This window comes from Telmatherina bonti (assembly GCF_933228915.1).
Source record: "Telmatherina bonti genome assembly, chromosome: 18".
In the NCBI taxonomy this organism is placed as follows: domain Eukaryota; kingdom Metazoa; phylum Chordata; class Actinopteri; order Atheriniformes; family Telmatherinidae; genus Telmatherina; species Telmatherina bonti.
Genome location: NC_136616.1, coordinates 33,482,432 through 33,498,097, shown reverse-complemented (window position 1 = coordinate 33,498,097; position 15,666 = coordinate 33,482,432).

The window sequence follows — 15,666 nt, the reverse complement described above, 5'->3', positions numbered from 1 at the left end:
TTCATACTTTGTGGCTTGATAACATGGTGTGATTCCCTTATAATAAGCGTTTCTATACACGATTATGAGGGAATCACACCATATTTTCAAGATTCTGTCATTACAGAATTCTGGCAGCCTGCCAGTTGTTGCCAGAATCTCACGGGTCTTGAGGTAGATCAGGACTCCACCAGCGCCAATCAGCAGAATCCCGATCACCAATAATCCCAAGATGTAAACATCCTCCACGTCCTCAGAGCACAGAACCGCCAGACACATCGGTCTCCGCCTGGCCCATGAGTCCTGAACGTATCCAGCTGAAAGCGTCCCCTCAGGACATGTGAGCCGCCCTCTGCCCGATCATCGGGTTGTGAAAATTTGATCAGTTGCGTTGAGAAATGTAGTTTGAGTGAAAGTAAAGAGATGTAAAAGAGGCTCAGAGTCAGACAGGACAAGGTCGCAGGCCAGAGTGGGAGGAGAGGGAAGGAATAGGAGCAAAAGAGAAAAGCGTCTGCCTTCGCTGAGAGCACTCAGACGAGGGTCGGTCCTCACACGGCATCAGTCCCACCTGCCAGTTGCAGTCAGAGCCGGAGCTAATACTGACGGATCCTGTCCTGGTTTACTGTCAGACATTAATGTTTACTGATGAAGAGTCTGAACAAGTCAAATGTAGATTCCTAATTAAGAAAAATATTGATATGGTCATATTTAGAGTGTCTGATTTTGCTGCTCCCACATTATTCCTCTCCACACCATCATCCTTGTCATCTCCACCCCAAATAGTTTAGGCAGATGGCTGCCCTCCCTGAGCCGGGTTCTGCCGGAGGTTTTCTTCCTGTTAAAGGGAGTTTTTTTCCTTCTCACTGTCGCCTCATGCAGCTCAGGATGGGAGATTGGACTGAAGTCATGACTCGATGCAATCAGTTGGTTTCTATTATAGGATATGTATGAATTGACTTGAAATGATGTGTATGTTGATCTTTGTATGTAAAGTGCCCTGTGACAACATTGTTGTGAGGTGGCGCTATACAAATAAAGCAGAATTGAATTGAATCTGTTCCATCCATATGTACCAGTTTGATTATGCAAATTAGATGATTATGTCAGCAACCTCGAGTTTAAGTCAGCAAAGAGCTATTTTTCTAACTGAGGAGTTGGTAGTGCAATGCTGTGAGTTTTTTTTAATGTCCCATTCTGTAAAAGAGCATCATGTTTACCTCTACACCAGGGGTCTTCAGCTGTGGTTCTCAAGAGCTACCATCCTGCAGGTTTTACAGTATCCCTGCCTGTATACACATGACCCAAATCAATGGCTGATTACCATCAATGGCCTCAGACAAAGGACTTGTGTCCGTACTTATCTTGCTTGATCTTAGTGCTGCATTTGATACAGTCGATCATAACATTCTGTTACAAAGACTAGAACAGGTGTTTGCAATTACAGGTACAGTGTTAAGCTGGTTTAAATCATATTTATCTGATAGACTTCAGTTCGTTCATGCAAATGACAAGTCCTCCTCACAAACTACAATAAGTCATGGAGTTCCTCAAGGTTCTGTACATGGACCAATACTCTTCACGCTATATATGCTCCTTTTAGGCAAAATTATTAGACAACATGGAATAAACTTTCATTGTTATGCAGATGATACTCAAATATACTTATCCTTTAAACCAGATGAAACAAATCAGCCCGATAGGCTACAAAATTGTCTCATAGACAAAGACTTGGATGTCTAGAAATTTTCTCCTCTTAAACTCAGATAAGACTGAAGTAATTCTCGTTGGATCTGAAAAACTCAGAGCTAAATTTTCCAGTTTTGTAATGAACCTGGATGGCATTACTTTAGCTTCCAGTGCTACAGTGAGAAACCTTTGAGTTAAATTTGACTCTGACATGTCCTTTGGTCCACATATTTGGCAGGTTTCTAAAACAGCCTTCTTTCATTTACGTAATATAGCCAAAATTAGGGACATTCTGTCTCAGAGTGATGCAGAAAAACTGGTTCACGCTTTTGTTACTTCGAGACTAGATTACTGTAACTCTCTATTACTGGGCTGTCCTAAATATGCCCTGAAAAGCCTTCAGCTGATCCAGAATTCTGCAGCCAGAGTCCTGACCAGAACCAGCAGGAGAGATCATATTTCTCCAGCTTTAGCCTCTCTTCATTGGCTGCCTGTTGAATCTAGAATAGAATTTAAAATCCTTCTCCTTACATATAAAGCCCTCCACAACCAGGCACCACTATATATCAAAGACCTCATAGTTCCTTATATACCAAGCAGAGTACTTCGTTCGCAGACTGCAGGCTTACTTGTGGTTCCTAGAGTCTCAAAGAGGACTTTGAGCAGGAGGCAGAGCCTTTGGTTATCAGGCCCCTCTCTTATGGAATAAGCTCCCAGTTAGTGTTAGGGAAGCAGACATCCTCCCATCGTTAACATGTATGTCTCCTGTCTCAGCAGGTCTCCTTGGCCAGGAGTAGCAGTTCCTGTTGTCCATTGTCTTTCAGTGTGCTTGCTCAGGATGGGAGATTGAGTTGGACCCTCCAAATCAATCTGATGGTTTCCTTACATAGGCTATTATGAATTGGCCTTCATTATGTTTTCATCTCTGTCTGTAAAGTGTCTTGAGATGGGATTGCCATGATTTGACACGGTATAAATAAAGTTGAATTGAATTGAAGTTGAATTAAAAGTGTTTTCACGTTTAAAAAAAAAAACTGCATTTGAATAATATTCTAAGACAGTATACACGTTTGAAAGACAATTGAATGTACATCCATATTTACAAGACAGATGTTTTAATGTAAGTGCGGAAGTCATGTGTGGTGACCTGGTGAGGATGTGGTTAATTTATAGAAGTCAGCTTGTTATTATTATGATTTAAAATGTGCTTTAAGGGGCAGACTATATAGGATTGCAGTGTGAATGCCGAACAATCTTTCTGCCACTGTGGCTCAGCACGAGAGCCATGTTTTCACATAAAAATGGCAAAGGGAAAGTAGGATCAGTTAAATCCTAAACAAAAGGGCTGTTTAACCAGGATCATTTGACATCTCAAAGGAAAGAAAATGAACCTTGTGGTCCTCTGTGTCCAGTTGCAGCTTCAACTCCTGCAGGTTTTTCTCAGCATCCCTCCTCCTCTGTTGCTCATCCTTTAGCTCCTGCTTGATGGCAGCTAGTTTGGCTTCCTGATGCAGAAAAGAGAGGAAATAAATGCAATACACATGTTAAGGCTGCATACTCTAACTGGATAAATTGCGAGTAAAAAGAGTTTTCTACAAGTAAATCATTCAAGATCTTGAAAAAAAGATTTAAACCTTGTCGTTCTTGGTCTCAAGCTCATAATTCAGCCCCTGCTGTTTTTTCTCAAGATCCATCCTCCTCTGCTTCTCGTCCTTGAGCTCCTGCTTTATGTCAGCTAGTTCGGATTCATACTGGGGACACAGGAGTAAAATGAACGTGATTAAAAAGAAATTTAGCTGTGATGACTGTAGTGTCGCTTCTCAACATTTAGCTCCTGCTTGATGTCAGCTAGTTTGACTTCTTGCTGTAGACAACAGAGGATCTATGGAGATTCATTTATTCAAATAAAAAGTACTACTACACAGATTATATTTTTAAAAACACTGGACTTGAAAAAAACAAAACAAGATGTTTTGGTGTTCATCTGAACACCTTCATCAGTTGTTTGCTGCACAGGAAGTAGTATCTGACAACTGAAGACACAAAGGAGTCACATGACCCAGGTCACATGAAAGGTGTAAGCCTAGCTAATGAGACCATACCAGCTAACAAAATTGGTGGGCTAAAGCTAAGGCATACTGTTAGCTTGCTGAAAACAATGGTTGTGCAACAATCAGATATTCAATACTTTTTTTCTATTTATGCAGAATTTCATCATTAAATACATCTAAATCAATATGTTCTAAAAAAAAAAAAATGTACATGCAACAGTTGTGATGAAGGTAAACCTGACCTATTAACTAAAAAAAAAAATGTACCAGGCTGTAAACATGTTTATTTTTGCTGTAAAGTTGGCCTTTTTAACATGGGAGTCTATGGGGATTAATTCACTTTTGGACCCCCTCTCCCACTAGTGGATGAGGGGGGAACTGCAAGTTTTTGAGGTACTGCAAAGGCTTCACATTTAACTGCCGGTGGTTGCTGAATGGTGCCAGCACGCCTTCATTCCCCAATGTGGTGTAGACTCAATAAAAAATTTGAAGCTGCTTCCTCATATTGATAATTTAGGAAAAACAGGATAAATTGCGAGTAAAAAGAAAGGTTTTCTACAAGTAAATCATTTGAGATCTTTAAGAAAAGATAAAAACCTTTTCGTTCTTGGTCTCAAGCTCATAATTCAGCCCCTGCTGGTTTTTCTCAAGATCCATTCTCCTCTGCTTCTCATCCGTGAGCTCCTGCTTGATGTCAGCTAGATCGGCTTCATACTGGGGACACAGAGGTAAAATGAACGTGATTAAAGACGTTTAGCTGTGACGACTGTGGGGTTGCTTCTTGACATTTAGCTCCTGCTTGATTTCAGCTAATTTAACTTATTGCTGTTGACAACAGAGGATCTATGGAGATTCATTTATTCAGGTGAAAAGTACTACTACATAGATTTTATTTCTAAAAACACTGGACTTAAAAAGACAAAACAAAAGAAGATGTTTTGGCGTTCATCTGAACACCTTCATCAGTTGTTTGGTGCACAGGAAGTAGTATCTGACAACTGAAGACACAAAGGAGTCACATGAACAAGGTCACATGACAGGTGTAAGTCTAGCTAATGGGACCCTACCAGCTAACAAAATAGGTGGGCTAAAGCAAAGGTACACTGTTAGCTTGCTGAAAACAATGGTTGTGTAACACTCAGATATTCAATACAAGTTAATCAAAAGGACACGTCCCTAACTATACAGAATTTCAGAATTAAATAGCATCTAAATCGATGAGTTCTAAAAACTTAACATGCAGCAGTTGTCATGAAGGTAAAACTTGACCTATTAAACTAAAAATTTATTTTTTGTACCAGGCTGTCAACATGCTTATTTCTGATGTGAAGTTGGTATTTTTAACATGGGAGTCTACGGGGATTTACTCGCTTCTGCCCCCCTCCCCCCTCGTGGATGAGGGGGGAACTGCAATTTTTGGAGTTTCTGTAAAGGCTTCAATTTTATCCGCCGGAGGTTGCTGAATGGTGCCAGCACACCTTCATTCCCCAATGTGGTGTTGACTCAATAAAAATTTGGAGGCTGCTTCCACATAATGATAATTAAAAATAAAAAAAAAGATAAATTGCAAGTAAATAGAAAATGTTTCTGCAAATAAATCATTTGAGATCTTAAAAAAAAGATATAAACCTTTTTGTTCTTGGTCTCCAGCTCGTGCTTCAATTCTTGCTGGATTTTCTCAAGATCCATCCTCCTCTGCGTCTCGTCCTTGAGCTCCTGCTTGATGTCAGGTAATTTGGCTTCATACTGGGGATACAGCAGTAAAATAAATGTGATTAAAAATAAATTTTCCTCCCCCCCTAGTGGATGAGGAACTGAATTGCAATTTTTGGCGCTTATGCACAGGCTTCACTTTTAACCACTGGAATGGTGCCAGCACACCTTCATTCCCAATGTGGTGTAGACTCAATAAAAATTTTGAGGCTGCTTCCACATATTGATAATTTAAGAAAAACAGGATAAATTGCGAGTAAAAAGAAAAGTTTTCTACAAGTAAATAATTTGAGATCTTAAAGAAATAATATAAACCTTTTTGTTCTTGGTCTCAAGCTCATAATTCAGCCCCTGCTGGTTTTTCTCAAGATCCATTCTCTTCTGCTTCTCGTCCTTGAGCTCCTGCTTGATGTCAGGTAATTTGGCTTCATACTGGGGACACAGGAGTAAAATGAACATGATTAAAGATGTTTAGCTATGATGACTGTAGTGACATATATTCATACTTGTATAGTTGTAAGACTTTTCAAAAGCAATAAACCCACAAAACAGGGTTCTCCTTTCAGCCCAGGGAAAAATGGTTCCCAGATTATTATAATGGAAAAATTTGGAGAATGATAAATGGAAAAAATGATTTAATCAATAAAGATTCAAATAAGAAATCTACCTGTTCCTTTAGCTTGTCCAGTTCTGTCCTCTTGATCAGCTGACCCTTTTCCAGGGAAGAAGCTGTTTCTTTCATCTGGTCTTCCAGCTGAAATATGACTTTTATTTTTCATGAAGCCAAAAAACATCTAAAATACTGAAACTGCGTGTGATGGTGAGTGTGTGCATGACCTTTTCTATCCTCAACAGCGGGATTTGATACTTCACTGATGAAAAAAGGAATCGCCTTTCTTGACTTCTCTTGTTCTCCTTTGTCTTCAGCAGAGAAACAGACAGAAGTTGTGACAAAATATATGCCTGTTTTACATAACAATAAAAAAGAGTTTGTAACAAATCTCAACTCTTGGCTTTTATCATGAGGGTATTTTTGCTCATCAAAACAAGAGCAGACGTGACAGAGGGGACATTTTATGTGAGTAGGTGGAGGAAATAACGACATATGCATCAATGAGCCACTTTGTTTACACTTCAACTAGAACAAACGTGAAAGTATCTTATTCTCCCAGTTTGCTGTGCAGCACAAACTATTTCCAACATCTAAAAATCATTGCTTGCCTCAGCCCTTCTCTTTCCTGCTCAGCAGCAGAAACACGGATTCATGCCTTTATAACGTCTCACTTACATTATTGCAGTAGTATTCTTTATGGAACCACAACCGACCGCCTCAGTAGACTCCAGTATATCCCAAACCCTGCCGCTCATCTCCTGACCAACACACATCACACCAGTCCTCTGAAACATTCACTGGCCTCCTATTCCATGTTGTTCCCTTTTGGCTTCTCCCTCTAAGGGGGTCGCCACAGTGAATCATCGCTAGGCTGAATTGTGACATTTTACACCGATGCCCTTCTTGATGCAACCCTCTGCTTTTATCCAGGCTTGGGACCGGCCTTGTTGGGGCTGCAGTAGCATTCTGTCAAACTGCCAACTGTCAGGCAGGCGGCACCACCTGAGCTACTGCCACTCCTAACCCTAACACCAAAGTCCAGGCCAGAGTCCAGGCCAGAGTCCAGACCAGAGTCCAGACCAGAGTCCAGACCAGACCAGAGTCCAGAGTCCAGACCAGAGTCCAGAGTCCAGACCAGAGTCCAGACCAGAGTCCAGACCAGACCAGAGACCAGACCAGAGTCCAGACCAGACCAGAGTCCAGACCAGACCAGAGTCCAGACCAGAATCCAGACCAGAGACCAGACCAGAGTCCAGACCAGAGTCCAGACCAGAGTCCAGACCAGAGACCAGACCAGAGTCCAGACCAGAGACCAGACCAGAGTCCAGACCAGAGTCCAGACCAGAGACCAGACCAGAGTCCAGACCAGACCAGAGTCCAGACCAGAGACCAGACCAGAGTCTAGACCAGAGTCCAGACCAGAGTCCAGACCAGACCAGAGTCCAGACCAGACCAGAGTCCAGACCAGACCAGAGTCCAGACCAGAGACCAGACCAGACCAGAGACCAGACCAGAGTCCAGACCAGAGACCAGACCAGAGTCCAGACCAGAGTCCAGACCAGACCAGAGACCAGACCAGAGTCCAGACCAGAGTCCAGACCAGACCAGAGTCCAGACCAGAGTCCAGACCAGAGTCCAGACCAGAGACCAGACCAGAGTCCAGACCAGAGTCCAGACCAGACCAGAGACCAGACCAGAGTCCAGACCAGAGTCCAGACCAGAGTCCAGACCAGAGTCCAGACCAGAGACCAGACCAGAGTCCAGACCAGAGTCCAGACCAGAATCCAGGCCAGAGTCCAGACCAGAATCCAGACCAGAGACCAGACCAGAGTCCAGACCAGAATCCAGACCAGAATCCAGACCAGAGACCAGGCCAGAGTCCAGACCAGAGTCCAGACCAGAGACCAGACCAGAGACCAGACCAGAGTCCAGGCCAGAGTCCAGACCAGAGTCCAGACCAGAGTCCAGACCAGAATCCAGACCAGAATCCAGACCAGAGACCAGACCAGAGTCCAGACCAGAGTCCAGACCAGAGACCAGGCCAGAGACCAGGCCAGAGTCCAGGCCAGAGTCCAGACCAGAGTCCAGACCAGAGACCAGGCCAGAGACCAGGCCAGAGTCCAGGCCAGAGTCCAGACCAGAATCCAGACCAGAGACCAGACCAGAGTCCAGACCAGAGTCCAGACCAGAGACCAGACCAGAGTCCAGACCAGAATCCAGACCAGAGTCCAGACCAGAGACCAGACCAGAGTCCAGACCAGAGTCCAGACCAGAATCCAGGCCAGAGTCCAGACCAGAGTCCAGACCAGAATCCAGACCAGAGTCCAGACCAGAGACCAGACCAGAGTCCAGACCAAACATGGAGAAGCAGCATTTAGCCGTTACGCTGCAAACAAGAGGAATAATCTGCCAGTGGAGATTAAACTTTCACCAAATGTAGAAACTTTATAATCCAGGTTAAAAGTATTTCTTTTCTCATGAGTCTATGCATGACATCTGCACAGTAACTTTTACTTAATCTTGCTTGTAATTATTTTAATATAATTCATGATTTTATTATAATTTTGTTATTTTTATTTTCTTTTATGCTATTTTTTCTGTAATGATTTTAATGTTTCATGTAAAGCACTTTGAATTGTCTTGTACATGAAAGGTGCTGCACAAATAAACTTGCCTTGCCTTCATAGAAGTATTTAACATGTCTACTCCTGCTAATTCCTGCTAACTCACAACATAGTTTGTGGTATCAAGGAGTTGAATGGCTGACATCCATGCATAAAACTGTTGACATGCAACACACACAGCCTTTAAACTTTGATTATATTCATCTTTTTCTTTTATTTGTGCTTCTTCTTGTCTTTTAAGTCATCAGTTGTATTGATTTTTAGGTGTGTTTTTACTCGTATTAGTATCTTTAACCCAGTACCATTTTGTTTGCATGTACTTGTAGTAATACAAGCAGGAAGAGAGGCTGCAAATCCGTTTCAGACAGAAACCTCCATGCATGGCAACAACAAAGAACATGACATGACTGCATCTCAGTGTTTAGAGACTCATTTTATTACACTGCAGGGAAGATTAGTTAACTTTTAATCTTTAGTCTCAGTTTTATGCATGTAAATTACTAGTTGGGCTGAGAAATACTAGATATACAAGAGAAATACAGTATTTAAAATAGTGCACCTCATAGGTTGACTGTTCATATGATGCTTGATCAAGGGCTACGTCATCCAAAGTTTGACTCATGAACGACTGATTCCAGTGGCCTAAAGAGTGCAAAGGGTTCATGTATCCAGTTACACAAAGGAAAGCATTAAAACAGGAAAGCAAAGTTGGATTGAAGTTGGACGGCAAGGCGTGCTGAGCAGGTTGTGAATCAAGGTGTGGGTTTGGCTGCAGAGCCTTCTACCTAATCAGTAGCAGTAAGCAGTGGAAGTCCATCACAGGTCCAGAGGCAGAAACCTGGCCTTTACAAAACAATATGGTTTCATTATTTCTGTGTATTTGCTTGTAGAAACATTTCATAACCGCATCATATCAAAATATTCTGAATTACAGCTCATGTAGTATCAAAATAACATAAAATACAACAAAACATCAAAGATAAGGTGCTACTTGGCACATAATTCAGTTGCTTAAGCATGGTCATTCAATAAATGGCTTGTTAGCTATAGCTGCTAATCACAGGTAACAGCCTACAGGGCTACTTGCATTAAAGTCACTCAAAAATGTTTAACAGCATCTCCTCCTTATAAACATATAGCTCGCTGGGACAAAAAAAAGGAACAAAACAGATTTTAGAAATGCCACAAAGATTTTGTAAACAATGATTGCAAAGCTACGGCTAGCGCAGCTTAGCATTAGCAGCTTTAGCACTCACCAATTCCTTCCATTCAGTCATTCAGTAACCAGCTCAGCTCAGTCACAGCAGTTAGCATCTGCGGCTTGAGGATCACAACATTTATAGACGGACGCTTGAACATTCACCAAGAGGTGCAGCTAGCATTTAACTGCCTACCAGCTGTCATTTCCTGTCCTAGTGTCCCACCCATTTACCCACCAGTGAACGGCGGCCATCTTTAATCCCACATAAACGCATGGGTCGCTTGAGTATTGCGAGAATTCAGATTACTATAGTAATGGGACTGAAAGGCCAAAAGATGGAGAACTGGTAAAGATAGCTGGGCTACACAACCTATAAATAAAACAACCTTTTCTTTCAGCACATACAATAAATTAAGGGGTCTGGGTTATGGGTTATTTTTTTGTTTTCTTTTGTCTTTCCACTTGTATTTGCAGTTGTGCCTAAATAAATCCTCGACTTTGCATACTGTACATGGAAAAATGTGTTTTTAAATAGTATTCTTTACCCTTTTCATGACTAAATTAACACCATTCACCTGAGGTGGGGGACTTTTGTGTTTTATGGATCTGGCAACAAATCCATCTATTTTACAGATAGCATGTTCAGGCAGGTGGCTTCATAACATGCTAGCCTTTTAGCAAAAATGTCTTTATCTGATTGATAAAGATTCACAGATGAAGCAAGATATGCTGTTTCGGTCATTTTTTTGGTTTTATTTCAGAAAGGTGTCCCCTTTTCACATGGTTGTGCGGCATGGACGCTCGTGTTTTGAAACTTGAATGAAATGAACTGGTTTCAAGCATGAAATATGTTTCTGAAGGTTTCTGAACGGGCACATTCTTGCTGAAAGATAATGTATCCTGCCTCAATTTATTTATTCCAATATGTTGGATTAAGAATAATATGAATCGATATATAAAAATGTATAACTATCAAAAGCTTCTGAACCCTTCCTGCATCACCTTCTGTTGCAGACCTCTGGCTCAATGCATGTCAAGTGTCTGTAATTGACCACTAGATGGCAGTAAATATTTATTTCTTGTGTTTGAGAAGTTCAATAACCCCTGGCTGCAGCCTGGAGAATGGGGCAGTGCTGGATTGGGTGGGGTTGGACATCCAATGGGCGTGGTTGGATGTCAAATGGGCGGAATTGGACGTCAAATAGGCAGGGTTGGATGTCAGATGGGCATGGGGTTAGGGTTAGAGTTAGGGTTGGTGTTAATCCAATCAAAATATCCAGCCCCACTTCATTCTCTAGGCTGCAGCCAAGACCCTCTTGAGAAGTTTGGCTTGACAAAGACAGAAACCAAGATGGAATTATGACATTATTTAATTTCACTTGACTGGTTCTATAAGGGTTAACAAAAGAAAAACCATGATAAATCATGAGATGAGCATAAGGAATAACAATATTTTTATTGAGATTTTTAACTCTGTTTTGTGGGTCACTTCTGGATTTTATTTTTTGTAATTAAATCCAAATAAACTAAATTAGTTTTACCTTTATGTCTGTTTTTCTAGGTCAGATCGCTACCTGGCTAAAACACTTTCTTCCTGCGTCTTTTCTCGCCCTCGTTTCCATTGAATTAGTGAGACTTGTTTCATCTCCATTCAGGTATTTCTTCATGTTTGTCAGCATCTGTATTCTTGACCGGCGCTCCAGTTCGCTTTGTGCGCTGACGGTCTCCACATCGTCCGTTATCAGGACGAGGTTATACACCCACATCTCCAGTTTGTTCCTCACCTCCGTCAGGGTAACGTTTGCATCTTCATGGTCTCTCTCTTTTGCCTGCAACCTTTCTTGAAGCTCAGAATTTGTTTTCACCAACTCTGCTTTCTCACCTACAAAAAAAGAGAAAAAGGAAATAAAATCACGAACATACAAATATCAATAATGACATTTTATATACTGTAAAAAAAAAAAAGTCAGAAGCTGTGATAAAAAATGCTGTCTATGCTTTTGCTTTTATGTGGAATTTCTTGAAGATGTTTTAATGCTAAATGTCCAGCTGGTGGACAAGACCTTCTCTGCAGACCGCTCTGCCCCTCCACGTCCGAAGTGCCCCCACTGTGGAACGCTTCAAGTCCCATTAAAGACGTTTATTCTCTGGCTTTTAACACAGCTGGACTTTTCTAGTCCTCTCTGCTTATGATTTGTTTTATTTTCTCAGGTCAGTTTGTGTTTTGATCAGAACTGTTAAAGTTAAGGTGTTAATGCAAGCGTAAGTGCTCACGGCAGGCATATCCCCACCATCAGAAGGTGAAGTGGGACACAGTCCCGGACAGAGATGGCGTGGACGCCATAAGAGTACTGCATGAAAATGTCATTTAGAGGTTTTAAACGATTAAATAAATTACTCACGCTTCCATTTCTTCATGGCGTAAAGAGATATTACAGCAAACACGAAGTCATTTAGGCCAACAGCTGAGACAACAAGCTGAGATGCTGAAGACACGGCTGCAGCTAAAATGGCAGAATATTCCCACTTCTTAAATGTCCAGATTACTTCACAGAAAACGATTGTTTCACTGGTTCGGTTTAAAGCTTTGTGCACACGCCCATTACAGCAGTTCAACCAAAGAGAAAAGAAGAATTTCAGATTTACCTCCGGAAGTGTGAATCAGAAGGAGGATAAACACTGTGCCGAGTGGGAAAGATCCACTCAAGGTGGTGGAAGCAGAAGGAAAGAACATTTCATCCTTCAGGTTTCGTTTTGTCGGATTCTGAAAGGAGAAAAAAACCAACAGAAACTGTATTCAAGATATTTTCTCATGTGGAAAACGTCTAATTGTGTTGAAGATACAAATTTAATGATTCCATTATTTTACTTCTGAATGTGAAGCATTTGATTTAGAAAAACAGGAAAAGCAGGAAAAATGCAAATATAAAATTGTTTTTTATGTATTTTTACTTTTTTTTTTTTGTCTGAAACACACACATGCATCTAAGTTCTTCACATAAATCTTATTTTCTCACCCGTTCTGCCTCAGGTTGGACTTGTTCTCCTGACTTTGCCACAACTTCCTGTTGCTCCAAAGACACGTTTCCCCACGCATCTTTCTCCTTCTGCGACCGCTTCTCAAGCAGAAAGTTCATCTCCTTGTGGTTTATTTCTGCATCCTTGTAGAAATGGTCTGTTATTCAGCAGGACAACAAGAACATAAGAACTTTTTAAAGGGACATTGCACCAAATACAACAAGATTAACTGAACACAATGACTTACATTTCCATGCAGACAAAGCCAACACAGATACAAGAACAGAAACCAGTTTGTGACTCATGATGACGCTGGAAAGGTCCAAATCTGTAAAACATAAAGTGATTAGACAGCTGATTTTTTTTTTTTAAGTCAATCATTTAAATCGATTTAACCATTATTTAAAACACTGAAACACTATCAAAGTCCTTTTTTGATAGTCCTCTTCCGCAGCTGTAAACATCTGCTGTGCATCTTGTTGTATTTCTGCCTCTTTTTACTCACTTTCAAGCCTGATTTGTTTCTGCAGCTCAGTATTGTCACCTGGTGAGGAGAAAAAGATAAATCTACATCAGAAATAGAATTTATAAAGTCTAAATTTTCTATTCCAGGATGATAAAATAAAAAAAATAAAAATTCTGTTCTGCATCACTTTATGTCCTTCAGCATTTTTTTAATTACTTTCAAGCCGCCTGATTTGTTTCTGTAACTCAGTATTGTTACCTGGTGAGGAGAAAAAGATAAATAAACGCAAGAAAAATCATTTATAAAGTCTAAATTTTCTATTCCAGGATGATAAAAAAAAAAAAAAAAAAAAAAAAAAAATTCTGTTCTGCATCACTTTTTGTCCATCAGCATTTTTTTACTCACTTTCAAGCCACCTGATTTGTTTCTGCAACTCAGATTTGCCACCTGGTGAAAAAAAATTATTATAGAACATGAAGCAAACCACATAGAAACACCAGAATATGCTTGTCTACAATAACAATAATAAAAAGCTGCATCCATCGAGTCCGAGCCTCATGCTAAGCCCCCCTAACTCCTCATAATGCAACATGTTAAGGAGCCCCGGTGCAGATCCAATGTATTTATATGGAGCTATCCAATGTGTGTAAAGGGAAAAATGGGCATAAACACCAAGATGGCGGACACCTTGTTGCCATGGCAACTTTTTCGCTTATCTTTGGGTGTTACACATGTTTGCCAAATTTTGTATTTCTACTTTAAAGTAGACGTTCAGGACCAGATATATATATATATATATGTGTGTGTGTGTGTATGTGTGTGTGTGTGTGTGTGTGTGTGGCTCATAAACAAAAGTGAAAGATAAGGAGTGTAGTATTCAGCTTCCTACCTGTGTTGCCCTGATATGAGATTATATGAGTAATTTTACTGCCATCATAAACTTGGTTTTATAATCAACATTTTTATTTTTCACAGTATGACTTGAAAACAGTAAAACCTCTGTTGCCTGAAGTGTTTTAGTCACTAAGCAGTCTAATTGTTGCCATCACAGAGCTGCTACTTACGTCTGTATTCCCAAAGAAGTGCACAAAAACCACAACCCAAGGCGATGGTCACACCGAGTTTAGAATAAAACCAGAACCTGTCCATCCCAGCTGGAAATCAGCTGGGGAAACCAACACTGTAAGAAAACTGGAAGCAGCAGAGCTGATCATTTACTTGCAGTTTGATTAAAAGCAGCAGTAAAGTAACACAAGTTTGTGCTTGAAATCTGTGAACTGATATGACACTGAAGAAAGATAAAAACAGAAATATATCATCATGATTTAACTAAAATAGATGGCTGTTTATCTTAGAAAACTACAATGACCATTTGTTTAATTCCTGATTTGAATGGAAGCCAAGAAAATAAGTAAATCCACCTGGAAGAGCACAAAATGGACGTTTTCATCTCACCATGCAACCATAGGAAGCCAAATCCATGCAGTACTTAGTGTAGCAGTATCTGATGAGTAACTGGGCTAAAGTACATGCAAAGTAAGGTAAATGCAGTTCTTACCAAGCAGATGGAGACATAAGGTAATAAAGCACAGAAAGAAAAGTAAAAGTTTCTCTTTTTGTCTGATAAGCAAGGAGGTTATATGATAATATGTCAAATAGAAATACAAGCATGGATTTATCAAAGTGTGCCCTGGATTGGCTGAAGAAAGTCTGCCAGGTCGTCGTGCTGAAGTTCACTTCAGTTGATTCATCTATTTCCCGGCCGCTTACTGCTTATCAGGACTTTTATATGCTTATCATAATCAGGTAGTGAGGAAATGAGTGCAAACTTTATGAAGTTTATTGGCTGAATAAAAAGGCAAGCAGGTCAAAAGTGGCTGACTGGATCTGTTAGCTGGACAATATCTTCATATTAAACATGTTTTTCAATCAATTTATCCATCTGTTCAGTTTCTTCTTTGCAAAGTTATCAGCCAATCACATGGTAGCTCATATATATTTATTTAATGTAAACATGGTCAAGAAGTTAAAACAGTGCATCAGAATGAGGAAGAAAGGAGTTTTGAGTGACTCTGAATGTGGCATGTTGATGGTTTCACCATCTCTAAAGCTTACAGAGAATGTTCTGGACATGCTGTTGGAGAAATAGAAAGGCAATAGGAAGTCCAGCAAGTACTGGTTCCAACCAAGACATGCAGAACATCATCTCTGAACACGTCACATGTCCAGTCTTGAAGCAGATGGTCTCCAGCAGCAGAAGACCACAGCGGGTTCCCTCCTGTCAGTAAGAACAGGAAACTGAGGCTACAATTCAC